Source organism: Manis javanica, chromosome 7, assembly GCF_040802235.1.
Source record: "Manis javanica isolate MJ-LG chromosome 7, MJ_LKY, whole genome shotgun sequence".
NCBI lineage: Eukaryota > Metazoa > Chordata > Mammalia > Pholidota > Manidae > Manis > Manis javanica.
Window position 1 is genome coordinate 59,822,085 of NC_133162.1, and position 13,353 is coordinate 59,835,437.

A 13,353-nucleotide genomic window follows, 5' to 3' on the forward strand; every position below is an offset into this window, starting at 1 on the left:
TTCTTCAGTGTGAATCTGAGGTCCAAGAGAAATTTTCTTTCACAGAAACAAGGTGAAATGTGCAATAATTTTCATTATAATGCATGTTTAATATCAGAAATTTGGAAAAGTCTAACTGTCCTAATTGAGACAATCTGTATGTTGGGGTATTATCATTAAAAAACAAGTGAAAATCTAGGTACCAGACACACACACACACACACACACACACACACACACACACGCACACACATACAGAAAGAGGGAGGCGGAAGGGAGGGAGTGAGATAAAGAAGACAAGATGTAGAAGAATATTTAAATGAGTTTGAAGTTTTATAAAGTTAAAATATGCAAAAATAAATGTTTAAGATACAGAAGCATAAAACAAAATTATTAATGATAATTGATATTAATGAAAATCTGATGATAACTAAAAATGAAGGAACCAATTCCTTTACTAGGGTAAGGTGAATCATGGAGAGTGAGAATAATGCAACTAAGGAGAGCTACTATACTAAATAATAGTTAATTTTTATTTTCCTCAGCTATATGGTAGACACTTCGTGTTCTTAAAATTTTTATACCTTTTATATTCATCTGCAATAATTAAGACTACATTCTTTGAAATCCTCCGAATGTGGAAAAAAAATCCTTCAAGCACTCTTTACTTCCAACCTGTCGTTCAAAGATTGCAGTAACTCGTGTATTTTCTACTTCAATATTTCCATGTCTCTTTAATATTTAATTTCAAATGTAGTCTTTCCAATAAATGGTCTTCAATCACTTCCTCCTCTTCCTTTAAATCAAAACCTGAGAAGGAGTATTCTCTAGGGAATAATAAAACACATATTCAGGGAGAGAACTGCATCATATAACCATTGCCCCTTACTAAATTTAGGATCAAATCAGTTTTAAATATTAAAGAAGCAGAGCAAATTTGAAGGGGAAAAATGTTTGCTTGTATTGAAAGTGTTGTGTAATGTAGTGATTGAAAAGAGAAGCAAGCAATTTTATGTCTCAGTTCTGTCAATAATGAGTTGTGTGACCAGGGGCAAATCACTTAATTGGAAAGCCCATTTTGCATGTTTTTGCCAGCAGGAATACACTGTGTCTCTTAGGGGGTATTGTGAGGATTAAATGTATCACAAAAACTTTAGCACACAGTTTTTTAAATTAGTAGTTTTTATTATTGATTTTAATTCCATTTAGAAATATATGGTATGCCCCAAACAATAGTTTTATTATATAATTTTAGATCATTATCCTAAAGGTAGAAAACTACACTATCAATCAATGACATATTGACTCTCTGAAAGTAGCAGAGGAGAAATTGATAGCGTGTATTGAAGAAAGAGTTCATTAAAAATCCTTCTAGACTGACCCCCAAATCCATAACTACAGTCTTATCATGAAAAATAAATCAGGCAAATTTCAACAGAGGAGTATCTTACAATATTTCTGGTCAATGTCCCTCAAAACTGTGAAGGTCAACAAAAACAAAGAAAGTCTGAGAAACTGTCACAACCGACAGGAACTTAAGAGGACAAAACATAATGTGCTTTATAAAGTGTAAAACTAAATGTTATATGATATTCTTAGTGGGATACTGGAACAGAAGGAGGGTATTAGATAAAAGTTAAGGGAGTTTGAATTAACCATGGACTTAATGGACTTTAGTTAATGATAACAAATTAGTATTGGTTCATTAATTGTAACAAGTGCACCATATTAAAATAGGATGTTAAAGAAATGTGCAGGACTCTGTAATATCTGCTCAACTTTTCTGTAAATCTAAAACTGGTCGAAAAATAAATTCTATTAATAAATAGAAAATAAAAACCTTCTAGAGTATACCTACATGTACTACTATGTATCCTTTCATACTTGTAAAAACTAAGAAAAAAATATAGTTATGCCCAACTTAAAGAAAGGGATATAAAGAACAAAAGAAATTGACAGCTTGTTAATGCAGAGTTGACAGTGGAATATATATCTCATCCTTTCTGAAAATTTCTGCATATTTATTAGATCACTGGTTCTAAATGCGTGTTGAGAAATTTCTTTGAATGGGTTGACGTAGTGTGAACTAGCATGAATTTTACACACCCTTTCTTGAGTACAGAGTCTATAGCTTTCTATTCCCAGAAGATTTTAGGGGCTAGTTTTCTATTAGCTAGGTGTTAAAACTTAGTTCTTCTTATGCAAATCTAAATAAACATATTTAACTTGTCCAAATTCAACCTAATTTCCAATGTTTTGTGTGGTTTCTTTAAAGAGGGCTAGGGGTCAAAATCATTTTCCCCACAGTCATAACTATACCTAACATACATCGATAACTTAGACTATAATGGACACTCAGTATATCATGGACACTATACTTGTTATATCATTTAATGTTACAGTAGCCCTGTGGTGTAGATAAAATTTCATCTCCATTTTAGAGAGGGAAAAATTTAAGATATCCAGAGTCATGTCACTTACGTATATTCCCACGGTTTATAAGCGAGGCCCAGGAAGCTGAGTTCAGAGCCCAGTTTGAGTCTAACGTTGCATACCACCAGGAGAGAACATTGGAAGGAAACATGCAAAAGTTACAATGAATATTCATTAAAAAATGTAATTTCAATGTTTTTATGTTAAAATAAGTTAATGTTTTAAAGAATGAAAAAAAAAATCCTCTTATACAGGATGAGCAAACTATTTCCAAGCCTTTGGTGAGTCATAATGATTTTTTTAAATTATTGGATTGTGTGTAAGGTTTTTGCTTGCAGAATTTAGGGGTTACAATTACTCAGTTCAACCACTATTTATGATATGTATCATATGTGCTGAATATAAATCAAATGTCCAGGAGTAAACAACACAAATTTCTGTGAATTTGGATTTGATAGTTATTGTTACCCTACTGGTAGAAAAGACCTAAACTAAGAGTGTAATCCATAACTTATATTGTGATAAAGGATTTATCTAATTATAAGAGACAATTTAAGAGAATTTTAGGGATATATTCATATAATTCAAATCTTTATAACTTTTATATGCACTATGTATAAAAATTGTAACTTTCTGCTATCTTTTTTATTTGTTCACTTCTCTCAATTGGTTTTATTTTAATTTAAGAAGTGAAGTTATCTGTATACTTCTTCACCAAAATTACATTAATTAATAAATTTAAGTTTAAATTATTCCTAAGGACAAACATCGTTCAGTATTCCCTTAATATTAAGGGGAAAAATCCCTTTTGGGATGAAAAAATGATTTGGTTGTTTTTCCTCTTTTAGTTAATGTATTTCTAATAGTTTTAAATAGAAGTCATTATATTACATAATGCAGTCATTAATGTTTTCAAAGCATATTTGGAATTGGTATTCACTAATTCTCAAATAATGCACTCAAAAAACAATAACCTTTCTGCCAATAGAATGTTGATTACAACAATCATATTAATTACCTTTTTAAAATTATGAAGTACCAATTACTGCTTATATTTGAAAGTTTCTTAACCTTTGATTTGGAGCACAAAAATAGAAGTTCAGCTCACAATTACAGGAAATATTCATCTTTAGAATTCAGTTTTTCTTTTGTTCCCACATAGCTCAAGTTGTGTACAAGTACATAAAATATTTTATTATTTCACAAATCTTGACAGTACCTTTTAGATATTTAAATAAATTTCTATTTTTAAAATATCTAAAAATAGGTTTCTAATAAAAGACATGTCAACATTTTCTTTATTCACATAAATCTTAGGACTAAAATCTAGCAAATCATCTCTATTAAATTAAAAAAGAATTGCTTGCTACTTTAAAGTACGTTAACCTTCTCTGAATAATTCTGACTATAAAGTAACAGAATAAGGATACAAGACAAGAAATACATTTGCTGTGAAATCTAATATTAACAGATACAGGTAACTACTTTTTATTTTTATTTTTTTACTAGACTTTTAATGAGGGCTTTACATAAAAAGTTATTTAGATGTGGAAAACCATTCAGGTATTGAAGAAGAAATAAGGACAAAGGAATGCTAAATTACGCATTTCCTTAGGTAAAGAAAAAAGTGGAGATTTTTTTTACCTCAAAGGATTTGTAAATTTACAGGACAGGTTTAACTGAAGTTCAATATCCATCAGTTCCTTTTAAAGAAAAACATTATTTTTCTTTGATTTCACAATGAATACATACTCTTTTTGGAAAATTAGAAAACAATGAAAATTCAAAATAATAGTTAAAATCAGTCTCAATAATACCTCTCAGAAATTGTTACATTTACATTGATTATACTTATTTTTTCAGTCTTTTTTTTTATTCATGTATCATTTTGTTATCTACATAGATTAAGATAATACTGTTTTGTAATCTGCTTTTCTTCCCTCCAATAGTGTCAGCTTGTTCTGGGAACATATCACTAAAAACTCTTTTACTAGGTGTTTTTAAAAGCTATATTATCTCCCCTCAAATAGTAAAATTAGTATTTATAGAATAAATAAATCTCTCATTATTGGACTCAAAGATTATTTATACATTTTAGCTACTATAAAATATTACGATGGATTCTGTAGAGCCTTTGCTAAAAGCATGTCTTCATGTAGAATACATATAATTGTAAGTTACATTAGGTAACCTTAAAATTGCTATTGTCAACAGTAATTGAAAGAATAAGAAATGGACAGCTGAATTGAATTTAGCAATGTGATTCATTCTTAGGAATTAAAGATCCTGTGGTTAAGTCTACTGTCATAAAAACTTGCTACAAATAGCTTCTATTTTTATAATGGCTATAAAGACAAAAAGAAGAATTTTGATATTTTGAAATTACAATGGCACTGAAGTTAGTGAAATGCTAGTGCATCTTAACAATCAGTGGTGGGTTGCGAACTGTTGCATTTCAAATATTAATCATGTGTATATTATTTTGTACCTCTTTCATAAATGAGATTTGTGCCAGGATTTTCCTTACCTCAAAATGTGCTAAGAGTTTATAATGTAACCTACTCCTCTAGAGACCATGGGATTCATTATAAAACCTTTTGTCTCAAATACTGAAAGGAAGATCATCTGTCACTTTTTTATTATTTTAAAAAATTAAAACATCAATAGATACGTCTTAGGAGAGGCAATCATTCTTGAAACATGTAGAACAAAATAGTATAAGATTGTAAAGATGGTATTTCCATGCTTATGGAAAACATTATTTTTATTTTAAGCTTGTTTTCCTTGCAGTGCGTTTATTGTACATGTAAATTTTTTTGAGAACAGATTTAGTGAAACAATTAAAGATTTCTATGCTATCAAATTTAAATGATAGCAGAGCCAAATGTTTTTTGTCTTTAAAAATGTTAAATAATAGTAGTTCTGTATAAAATTAACATGTTTAAATTTAGGCCTTGGCTATATAATCAATTCTTACATCCATTGTTCCAAGCCTCTGTGCATGGACTTTTGTGCTCAAGGACATTCTGGCAGTATTGAGGACATATTCTTACATGCACACCTAGACAATAGAGATTTTTAATGAAACCACAGTTTCTTACTTCCCCAGAGAAAAATCATAATGGGGAGTGATTTGATGAATAGGAAATAATCCTTATGCTTTTTATTAATATGTCACCAGCATATCTTTGAATAAGTAAAGACAGAATTAATTGCACCATACTTCATTTTCACAGCACTAAAGTTATATGGATAGAAGGTAGAAATACAACACTATGATTACATTTAAATGAATACATCAGATAAAAGGAATACATTTATTCATTCAATCACTCCTTTCTCAATCTCTTTTTGCCCCTTGCCCAAACTCCTCTTTCTTATTGGTACCAGAAGTTGTGCTAGGTATTGAGATTGAGAAAGATTATGATGTGTCTATAAAACAAGAAAAAGAAAATAGGTAGGAATTTCTATGGAACAGTAAATGGACCAGAACTCAAAGAGAAGATGGGAGCAAATTAATTGAGATTTTGAGGAGGGAAAAGATATACAGCCTCCTAAAAAAATACAAAGCAAAACAGAATAGTGCATTCACTTTTCTCTCCTCTCACCTCCTATAACCTCTCCTTTGCCCTTCCTATACATAGGGCTTCCCTATCACCTGCACTGTGTTTTCTTCTTTACCTAGGGTACTAACTGACAATGAAGGATAGCCCTTCAGTTGACCTTTGTAAACAAATTCTTCATTTTCTCTCCTCATTGACAGCTTTAATAACCAAAGAGGTGATTGTTTTGCACCTAAATTCCCCAGTCAACCTATTTAGAGATTTGAGGAGGAAGGAAACATACCAATTTCTAGTCATTAGGAAATAACAAGACGGCAGTGTATCCGACCCCAGACAGACATACACTTGGCAAAATTACTTCAAATTAAAAGGGTAAGAGCTTCTACCTCTTCTCTCTCCCTGCCCCTCTCTACCCACAGATCCCACACCACTCTTTCTCTCCGTCTCATTCTCTCTGGTGTGGATTGTGGTGTCCAACTTCTACTTCATACCTACAACTCTCTTTTAAGTGCATTAACTCTTATTTATAGAGCCTAACTACCACAGTAGTGAAAAAGAAAATAGTGTTATGTTTAGTTGATTTATCTTCATCTCAAAATTACTTGATATTTAATTTTAGTTGAAATTATATTATTTCTTGTTGTATTGTTTTATTGATTTTCTTTAGCCAAAACTATTATTTTTTGTTCTTCAATTATTTTCAAGTATATTTAAAGGGATATAAACACTTCCTGCTATCCGAGAATGCATTAAACTTCTATTTCTTGTCAATCTTATTATACAACATGTTTTAGTAATTAAAGCAATGAAAATCAATAATATAATATTTTGAATCAGAACAATTTGAATGTGTGCTGGAAAAAACCCTCACCTAACTAGATATGTCAGTTTTTCTTCAGCAAACTTTACTGTAGTTATATTAATTTAGGCTTTAAAGTTAAAATGAGATGACCGAAATGTGTGTCATCCATGTTACTTTAATATAATATGATTTATTTTCAATTTTTAGCTTCTCTAGTTCCAATCCATATTTTCATTTTATTTTTTATTCAATCTATTTCCAATCAATGTGTTAAAGATGTTAAGAGTACTGGAAGTCATGCTTTTTTGCATATTGTTGTTCCAAGGTCTCTTTGATTTTAACAGTTTGTCCCCTTTAATCAAATCTTCCTTCTATTTTTACTGCTTGTCTAATTCCAGCTGTCATTATCCTACCTATTCTTCAAGCCTTACTTTATAAATTCCACTTTCTCCAAAAAACTGTGTCCCCTACACTCTCTACTTCTTTTCACTTTTCCCATTTCTTTTTGTCTGCCTCTTCTGACCCTTACAGCTTTCCATATTGCATAGGAAGTATTCACAGAGATTTACTGGACATTCTTACAGAAGTGTAAGCTTTGAACACAGAGACTTTATCATTGTTTTACATTTAACCCCTTGGCACCTAAGTCCATACTTTTCACACAGTACATGTGAATAAAAAGAATACCCTCCTGAGAAACCTCCCTTTCAGGATTCACCTATCTCTAATCCATTATCTGTAAATTATCTAGAGTGACCTTTCAGATTTATGTATCAAACTCAGTCATACCTAAATATCTCCCTTACATAATTCCCCATTGCTTTCAGAACCCAGTCACTGGGGGCATTGAAGCAGGGCCTTAACAATGTAGCCCGAGATGATATTTCAGACATTTTCTTTTTAACATTATGTCTGTCTCAGCTGTCTGTTGCTGTGTAACAGCAACTCAAGCATCTGCAGCACAAAATTACAACTATTTTATCTGGCTCACCGTGTTTTGTATCTGGAATTTGTGGCTTAACAGGGACAGTTTATTTTAGTTCTGTGATAAGTGGAGTCTGAGCTAAAATGCCTCAAAAATTTGGATGTAGCTGGAATGACCCCAACTGGGGCCTTATTCTCAGTCTGACTTTCATCTGGATTTCTCATTCTTCCATATGTCATGATCTTGGGGCTGAAATGATGGAATGACTAGGGTGGCTTCCCAGCTCATACATCCGGCACCACAACTGGGATGGCTGAACATCTAGGACTAGTCAGATTCACCCCCCATCCCATCTCTCTTCTCCTTCTCTCACTCTCTCCAGCCTCCTTATATTGTTACCTTGTGCTTCCTTGCTGCATGATAATATCAAGATAGAAGAATCATTCACAAGGTGGCTGGTTTCCCAGAATAATTTCAAGAAGACTGAATGAATCTCAATGATTTTTATGACCTAGCCTCAAAATTCCAGAATGTTGCATGAGCTGCGTTCCTTGGCGTTGGCCAAGGAAATCAGTAAGGGCAGTCTGTTTTCAAAGGGAGGGAAATGAGGTTCTACTACTCAGTGGAAAGAACAAAAATACATCTGTGGTCATCTTTGATCTTTAATGTTTTTTACTTTTGTTCTACAGAATTGAAAAACTATGTTATATATAGGACTCACATCACTTTTTTATATATTTCAGGCTTTATATGCACTGTTGGTACTGTCACAGCTTTTCTCTTCCCTTAGCAGACATTTTTAAAAATAGGCACCCTCTTTCATCTAGGTTAGGCATCCCTTCCATACATTTCTGCAGCATGCTTCTATGTTTACTATACTTACGTTTATAATCCGATTTTTATGTGGTGGCCTTACTATGCTGTGAACTTGTGAGTAAAAATTGTATAGTTGACATCCATAGTAACCACGGAGAGTATCTTCTCTGACATGCCTTTAAAAGAGATCCTGCTATATAGTTAATATAAAGCTTCCAGTTGCTGCAAGTCTGATATCCATTGTAGCATCAAGGTCAAAGTCATATTCTCCCTGGGTTGTGTTGACTGATGATAATGGGTGCTACAGTTGGTCATTACTGCCTGAGCAGGATTCCTCTTATGAGCAGACTTTGTTCTCAAAATTCTGAGATTTATTTTTCAGAACTACATTGCTTTTTTTTTCTTTTCGCATTCAGTTTTCCTCCTTTTCCTTTCCTCTTTCACAGACATCAGACACACCTCACAAGGTATAAACTCCGTGCCTTCTGCATCCTTTCTCCTTCAGCTTTCTCTGGTGTTTTTCTCCCAACAATTTCTTGCCCTTCTAATTCCATCTCTCCATCTAATTCTCAGAGAATTAGAACAGATATAGCATTGTTTTATAGATCATAGGGGAGTTCAAGTAATATAATCAATAAAATAATTAAATGAATGAATACATAAGTAGGTAAAACTATGTTTCCCTTCCATCATCTGCATAATGTCCAGTAAGAGAAAATATTCTGCTCTTCTAAATCACAGAGAAGCTGGGACTGAAAACAGGCTCAAATTAAACTTTTAATACATGTGCTATATATGTAAATAAACCTATATTTAGACCATTAAAAAATGTTTTTTTAATTTTTAAATTTATTTTTAATTTTTTAAATAAAATTTAATTTTTAATTTTTTTTTATTTAAAATTATTTTTAATTTACATTTCCCTTCTGCAAAACTTTCTCTGTAATGATGCTAATAAATTCATAAATAATCCACTTACTGATCATTTATAATCAGTAAAAGTTTGTCTATTTTTAGGTAGACATCATATTCTTTAAAAAGAGCTGAATGCACCTTTCATTTCATTTATATAAATTTGTAATTATACATCAAAAAGTGACAATAAGAAGTGATATGTGTATAAGTAACTATATTATTCACTAACTCCTATCAGGAAAAAATATTACCATTGGCAGTCAGAAATATCAGACTGTGAAATGTTTATTATTTTTTAAGCTCAATTGTACAACTTCCTTCCATCTACATATATTACTCTATCATGCCAAAAACAATTTTGGTTCTAAATGTAATGTAAAAAAAAAAACCTCACAGGTTCATAATTTTGCTTGGAAGGTGATGTGTTATATCTAGTATATATTTACACTCAGAGTTGCAAATGGTCATTTGGTACCTCATGAAGACACTTTGCCTGAAGAGATAATTTTCTTTTTTACATAAATGTATTAAATTTAAAAACATTCTGTAAGCTTTCATATGTTCTATTGCATCATTTCTGTATGCTTTCAGTATGATAAGGTATTAAATGTTGGAGAGAAAGAGATAAGAGGAAATGAGAGGATGAGGTATGTCAGTAAAAATCTTGGATAATACAACTGAAAGTATTTATAGTTTTCAGATTCATTTCTTTAAAAAGCTCCTTTATATTGATTCTGTTTTTCCTGATAGTTATGTTAGATCTTAAGAAGGGAGCATCCTCCTTATTTTACCACATGAGTGGAAATTCTTATCTTATTCCCAGTCCTCTTTCTACATGAACCAACTCTAATTACTTGGAGTGACCCAAATTTAGACTGACAGCACTGGTTAATTTTATGTTGATTCTATGCTACTTATGACATTATAGTCTACCTTAATGGTCCATTTTATTCCATGGGCCCTTTTAGCTTTTCTATTTTCTTCTCCTTCTCTTCCATATCTTACCTCTCATGGCAAATAATCTTTGCTTGAATTAATTTGAGTTAAAAATGAATTTATTTTGAGAAAAATAAAGATAATTGGATACATTTTGAGTTGTCAACTGGCTTGATGATTTGTAGTTTAAAATATTAAACATTGTATTCCTAATTCAACCATCACGTTATTCATTTTCAGCTTTTTCCTTCCCTTATTTTTTCTATAATGTTATTTCTCATTTAGTTTTGCCAATTAGTCTTTGTGGTTTTCAAAATAATCTAAAATTAGTTGTGCCTTTAGCTTTGATCAGCATCTGAAATTCTTAAGAGAAATTTTCCAAGTAAATTTGCCCGACAAAGAAGAAAATGATGACATACCTACGTTGAGCAACTTTTGTGAAAAAATGAAAAAATTAGTACATCTAGAGTATATTTAGAAGAACCTAACTGGCATTTCTTTGAAAACAAAACTTTTTTTTTCTTCTCTAACTGTGGTATGTTTACAGTTTTTACAGTGTTCATGTAGAGTTTTCTCTTTTGCTCTATAGGTTGTGTGGTTGCAGTTAGTTGAGTCATATGCTTATACTTCTTGAAATGTTAGAGACTTCATCTTTCTCTGCAAGGAAGTGACTTCTACTCTGATTTACGTATGGAGTTCATCCATTTAAGGTAGTTAAGATCCTATGATAGAAACTTTCCTCTGCTTGTAGATGAGAAAAACTCACTTTCTTAAACTCTAGCTTTTGAGGGAGATCATTATGACTAGATTTTGACATTAGCTTTGAACCACTTTAAATCTTCCCTAAACATCTTTTGGCAAAAAGGAAAATGCAGTTAAAAAGAATGAATGAATGCAAACTGAATGATGTAACTTTGCTGTTTTATATAGCATTTGTTTTCAGCCTTGCTTTATTGAAAAACATATTGACAGTTTTCAGCAGCTTCATGACAACACTGATTCGAAGTAAAACTATCATTGGTAATTTTCTTAATATGTCAAATATTCTGTTTTATATAGAAAAATGGAAATGATGAAAGTCTAAAGGACATACACAGAAAATGCATGCAATGATTGGAGGGATGTTGAATGAAAACAATGTGGTACCTTGATCAGATATCTTAGTGATAGCTTAGCTTGACTTAATCATTTTTTTACTCGTATTTTTTCTAAACAGTAAAAAGATGTAGATTACTCCCCTCTCTTCATAAGAGAAACTTTTAATATTATCATAAGACTACTGGGTATAATTAGATTAAATGACAGAAAAAATCCTCAGGGATTAAGTTTACTACAGTCAGTATACCTAGATCTTTGAGTTTTTCTTTCTTAATGTTGGCTTTCTTGATTAGAACAGCAGGGGTTTCATGAAGAATGTTTGAAAGTTTATTAGTGTAAATTATATTCTACATTTAGATTGCTTTCAAAATCAAAATAATGAATATGTATGTCTTTTTTAGCTTTTGGTTCAAAGTTACCTATTTCTAAACTTTTTACTGCTTATCAGTTAACAAATACTGATTGCATTTTGTTTACAACCCAAATCCTAGATAAAGATACAGAAAAAATGAATAAGTAAGATTAATTCCACTTGACAGGATTTAGGTCTAATATGGGCAGTTGAGCATTAACTTGTGATCACAAGAAAAGTTTTCTAGCTCCAGCTTTACAGTAATTCCTCAGACATCATATTTATTACTTTAAATAAAATACAAAATTTTGTAAGTGTATAAACTTGTAGCCTCTTTGACATGTGCACCAGTTGCAAGCATGATATGCCACTTCATTCGTTGTAGTAATCAGGTAATTCAGTTCAAATGACATGCTATCTTATTCAATAATATTTGAAGAAACATTAGATTTTGATTTGTGAAATAAATTTGTGGATTAGGTTAATCCAGGAAAGCCTGTCCTTTAAGCAAAACTCTATCATATTTCCTTAGAAAATTTTGATAGCTGCACTTTTAATTTTTTAAATAAATCTTGAGTTACTTCTTTTGAGGATCCCTTCATTCTCAGTCTGGCCTTCTAGGAGCCCATAGTGAATTACAGCATAAAAGAGATTGTCTCATATACCATGGTCATCTGCACTTTGTGAAATACAAAGAGGCAAACTTCTTCTCTATTCCATTCTCTACTTGTAGCCAGCCCTGAAATTTCTCCTATCATTTGTTTTATTCTGTTCCTCAGTATGCTTCATTCTAATTTAATTTTAATGATGGGATAAGAGAGAGGCATCATATTTTATGAAATAGGGTATCTATTCACTCTGCAGCTTTCTTCTTGAAACTTTTGATGGATAATGTATCTGCTTTCACTGCTTTCTTCTAATTATGTCCTAGACACTATGAAGTTAAATGTTAAATTACAGATTTCTGCCTGCTAGAAAAGTTGATGCCAAAGGTTACAGTTTCGATGTCCTGTAGGGCATTATCCAGTTCTGTATCTAATCAAGGAATCTTTTTCTAACATATTTTTTAAATTCCTATAAATACTGAGTTCCTCGAATGTTCTTAGAAGCATCTTTACCATCTTAATTGTTTTTCTCACTAGTGATCTTATAAATACATCACATGAGTGCTTTTTACATATATATGATAAATATTTTTACTTTCTGAACATCTTTGATAGGGATTCATTTGGTTTGTGACTGAGGAAGATTTTTAAGAATTGATAAATTATTTTCCCCAGAAACCATTAAGAAATGTCGAGTTTCCAAAATGGTGTTTAGTTCCACTTTCCTGAAGCCTCATAGTCAATCATGACGGGACAAGTGAGTAATAACAGAAAAAATATGAACTGAAATTTTTCTGGAGGGGACATTTGTGGTGATGGGTGTTCTGGAGGTGGGTTTTTACAGATGGCAAAGCTGTAAAAATCTGCAGAAAGCCTGATGTATAGACATCCTCTAGTCACATGTCTTCCCACCCTGGCATCAGCCCACC

At 31.6% G+C, this 13,353-nt stretch overlaps 1 protein-coding gene and 1 long non-coding RNA gene across 3 annotated transcripts in view; one reads left to right on the forward strand and one right to left on the reverse strand.

Moving 5' to 3' along the window:
• PCDH15 (protocadherin related 15) overlaps positions 1-13,353 on the forward strand; it is a 1,663,341-nt gene that overhangs the window by 59,713 nt on the left and 1,590,275 nt on the right. The window lies entirely within an intron of this gene.
• Positions 541-8,177, reverse strand: LOC140850576 (uncharacterized). Its single transcript, XR_012133516.1, has 3 exons — positions 8,102-8,177; positions 2,461-2,520; positions 541-806 (listed from the first exon to the last, which is right to left on the reverse strand). It is a non-coding gene; the product is annotated as an uncharacterized lncRNA (long non-coding RNA).